This window comes from Cynocephalus volans, chromosome 17, assembly GCF_027409185.1.
Source record: "Cynocephalus volans isolate mCynVol1 chromosome 17, mCynVol1.pri, whole genome shotgun sequence".
Classification (NCBI taxonomy): domain Eukaryota; kingdom Metazoa; phylum Chordata; class Mammalia; order Dermoptera; family Cynocephalidae; genus Cynocephalus; species Cynocephalus volans.
In genome coordinates this window covers 14763414-14768021 of record NC_084476.1, presented here as the reverse complement: position 1 = coordinate 14768021, position 4608 = coordinate 14763414, and the positions used below count along the sequence as shown (strand labels likewise).

At 38.6% G+C, this 4608-nt stretch overlaps 1 pseudogene; it reads right to left on the bottom strand.

Annotated features, from left to right (window-relative positions):
* Nucleotides 1-1832: 1832 nt before the first annotated feature.
* Nucleotides 1833-2764, bottom strand: LOC134366175 (olfactory receptor 1L8-like; annotated as a pseudogene).
* Nucleotides 2765-4608: the final 1844 nt, after the last annotated feature.

Genomic DNA, 4608 nt, shown 5'->3' with positions numbered 1-4608 from the left:
TGGTAACAGCAATAAAAGACACCTGTAGATTGTGTGGAAGTAGTATTGCTTCAACCCTGGACTATTCCTCTTTATCTGATTCTTCTCCAAAATAAGAATTTGGATGTTGGATGGAGAGCCCCTTTGGTGATGTGGCCCTTGTACCACCTCTTCCCTACTGTGACATGATATTATTACTGTTTCAACAAAACCACACTCAATGATGATGGTAAACAAGCAATAAATTGTAGTACATTTTTTGTAGTGATAAGTAGTCTTCATTCTACAAACAATACATTTCCACAAATTCAATTATAGACATGTACAAACAAAAAGACAAATGTTATCTCCTTCCCTAGTCCACTGTCACCTCTAGAAATTACCATTTTTAATGGATAGGTTTCTTTGTGAATAAATAATCTCACCTAGTCATTATATACACATATACATTACATATAATTTCTATCTTTATACGTTGATTCTTTTACATTTAACTTGCAACTTAACCTTCATTCATAATGGATTTTCAGATAAGACCTAGAGTTCTATCTCTTTATTTGTATCTACAGGGTATTGTTCCTTTCTATGGAATAATTGAGGGGTTATTTATTTACCTATTTTCCTATCATGACTTATTGACCATTCTCTAATTTACGGACACAGATTCTCATTTCAGTAAGTTTTGCCATTACAGACAATGCTACAATGTACATAGTCTTTGGGAATGTGATAGGAGAATAGTAAATGATAAAAATATTAAGATATAAAATACAGTAAGACCTAAAATTACTGACAGAATAATAGAGAATAAAGGATAAAACCAAAAGTGACCAAAAGTCTTTGCCTGTGGCACTGGATGACTCTTTACATTCCAGAGCAGCCCAATATTCTTCTGTACCCACTTAGTTAGATCTGTCTTTGACATCCACATATGGGTTTTTATTTTCTCTTCAAAAGATACTGAGAATAATTCTCAGTACATACAATAAATCTTTCTCTGAAAGCAGACAGATTGCTGAATGACAGTGATGGTGGAAATAGGGACGGTCTAAGGAGAATTGAAGCTAAGAGGGGCCTCAAGAGGAGTGAACATGTGTGAGGGACAAATGAGAGATGACCAGGGAAGGGACCCAGAATAAACTGAGCTCCCCCTGCTCACTGGCCTGATCATCAGGGTAAAGTACGTTGACCCATGTCAGTTAGCTAATCAATGCTAAGAGTTGGACTCTTGTTCACTACAAAGAACATGCTATTGTCAAAGATAAAGGGGAAAGAAAAGATTACAGTTTATGTAATCCTTGCATAAACTGATGGGCCAGACACATTCCTTGCTTTGGTGAACGTTTCAATTTTTTAAGAATCCCAATCTCTGCCTCTAACCTTCTCTCTCTCCCTCCAGCTCTTACTCATTCCAACCTCAAATCACTATAATGAGTTTCAAAGATCTAGACAAATGGATTATAGAGGTCCAATAAAACAAGGATACTAGTGGGATCAAAAGTTATTGAACAAGTATAAATTAGTTTCCAGAGGTTTTGTGGAGAACAAAGGTCTTCAGCCGCTCTTAGAAGGAGTGGACAGATGAGGATTCCTGGAGAAGAGGCAGATGGGAGAAAAGGGAATATGTGAAAATTGGAATCAAAGACATAGGTAGACCTTCAGCTAATTCATGAATCACAATAAGGTCTCAATAGTTGATGGTCACATGTGTAAAGAAATGGATAACACCCAACATCCATGACACACATGGGTTATTCCTGTTGGCTTATGAGAGCTTATTGTGTGTATCAGGAACCAGTGGGAACAATGTCTAGAATCAGAGACACTCAGGAACATTCCCACCGAGGTTCTGGCTATGATTTCCTCCTGCCCACCAGCTTTCCCAGACCCCTCTTCATGTCTTTGTTTCTCAGACTGTAGATAAAGGGGTTTAGCATGGAGGTCAACATTGTATAGACAATTGTCACCACATGGTTCTTAATAGTGTAGCTGGTCAAGGGATGTAAATATACATAGAAGATGCTTCCATAAAACAGTGTTACCATGGTGAGGTGAGAACCACAGGTGGAGAAGGCTTTGCGTTTCCCAGCAGCTGAGGGAATCTTGAGAACTGTGATGAGGATTCGTATATACGAGAAAGTGATGCATAGAAAGGGGGTCACCAGAACAACAGACCCTTCTGTCATTATCACAATTTCATTGACAAATGTGGAGGAGCAGGACAATTTCAACAGAGGGTTGATGTCACAGAGAAAGTGGTGGATAACATTGGAGTCACAGAAGGTGAGAAGATTCAGCAGAAGTGTGTGCAGGAACGAGTGGAGGTGAGAAAACGAGCAGGAGAAGGCCACCAGCAGGACACAGCGGTGGTGGCTCATGGTGGTGACATAGTGGAAGGGGTCACAGATGGCCACGTAGCGGTCAAAGGCCATGACTACCAGAAGGCAGCTGTCACTGATGCCTAAAGCATAGAGAAAATACATCTGCGTCAGACACCCAGCATAGGAGATGGTTTTCTCTTCTGACAGGAAGTTCACCAGCATCTTGGGGACAATGGTTGTTGTGAAGCAAATGTCAGTGAAAGACAGGAAGCTCAGGAAGAAATACATGGGGGTCTGGAGCTGGGGGTCGGAGCGGATGGCCAGGATGATGAGCAAGTTCCCTGTTATGGTGACCAGGTACATGGTGAGGAAGAGGATAAAGAGCGGCTTTTGGTCCTCAGGCCGGGGGGAGAGTCCCAGAGGATGAACTCGGAGACACTGCTGGTTTGGTTGAGTCTTTCCATGGTCATGGTGCCAGCTAAAATGGAGAAGATCCTACCATGTAACATAAGGGGGTCTTCCAAAAGTTCATGAAAAAAAAAATTGTATTTTACTTTAGTAACCTTTTTTTTTTTTTTTTCCCCATGAGCTTTTGGAAGAATCTCATCTCTCTTTCTCTTTTGTTTTTTTATTGAGGTAATTATTTACTTTAATAGTACATTAAATTTAGTATGTCTTCTGACAGTAGTATAAAATTTAGTACTGTACCTTCAAGAAAGTAGCGGGAGAAAAACTCAAATCCATGAGTAATGAAAATTTAATTGTTTGATAAAATGAAGCAAACAAATTAATCTGAAATTGTTTTCTTTGTTCTAATTACATAAAGAATAAATCCTATAAATCTTTGTTTATGGTATAATGATTCTAGTCCTAATGTGCATAAAATCCTTCAAATGGAAATTTAGGCATGGAAACATTTTTCTTTTCTTTTTTTTTTTTGAGATTCAGTATATATATTTTGTTCGTAGGCATTTTTATTTTTTATTACAATTGAAATCTTAAAGTTAAGACCAATTCTATAAGTAACACTTCATTTTTTTTTTCCTGATTATAAACATAATATGGGGGTTCTTCAACAGGTCACGGAAAAATTAGTATTATCTTTCTTTTTATTTAATTAAGCAATCAATCAATCAATCAATCAATCAATTTATTTATTTATTTATTATGAGTGTTCATGAGGTACAAAGCTAATTGTCACCCCTCGTGCCCATGATGTGAGGGCCAGATTCATACTGGCAGCCTACCCATTACCAGAAATTGCTTTGGTACCCTGCATCCCCCACCCAATTCTCCCCAACCTCCCTCCCCCTCGCCCTCTCCCCACCACTCCACTTTGTAGCCCAAGGAACCTTCCCTCCCTCTGTAAGACCAACGCACCACTGTGCTCTTTCTGTTGGAGCTTAGAGAGAAAGAAGGAAGGAAAGAAAGACCACAGTAGTGCCTTGGTTATATCTCTTTTGTAACTGTAATCCCAGACAAACCAGCAAGACTGTGCTTCTTCCTACCTCCCTTTCCCCTTACAGGGTCATTATTAGTTACCACGTGGCCAGCTTATCAACCTCGTGGTTCTTGATCCTGGCCTCCCCTCCCAACTCTAACACTTCACAAGCTTGTTTTGCTGATAGCGTGGAGCTGGGGAGGAGAATTTTCTTTCAAGAATACAGTTGAACTTTTTGGATTCAGTTTAATATTAAATCTCAAAACGATCATGTATTGAGCACCTACTTTGTAAAAAACACTCTTCCAGGAGGGAGGGTGCAACTCGGAATAGGAAAGGGAAAGACTTAGCTTAGTGGATCTTGCATTCCACTAGACATTCTTCCTATTTACCTATTTATCTATCTATGTATCCATCATCTATCAAATTTATCTATCAAGTAATTTTTCAAATTAAGAAGAAAAGTAAAGCTACACAAAAAAGTAGAGATGGCAGGGATAAAGTGAGGAATTTTTTAAGTTTTAAAAAATCCAGGCTGTTTTATTTTTCTCTCTGCCAAAGACATTTCCAGTTGTGTCATGCTAAGCTTTATCTTTGAACCTCCTAGCCAACAAAGGACACTTCATAAAATGTTCAATTGTGAAATCAGAGGAACAATGAATCCAGGCCAAGAAAGTTTTACTTTGTGCTTGTTTTCTCTTTAGAAGCTCTTATTTAGAAGCTTATACTCAGTGAATGTCAAGCAATCACTGTTAATCCATATAACTCCTTTGTAAATTTACTTTTTTTCTCTAATTCCCCAAATCTGACCATGTTCCCTCATCATGAACATCCAGCCATTAAGAATATGCCCTTCCATGCCACCTT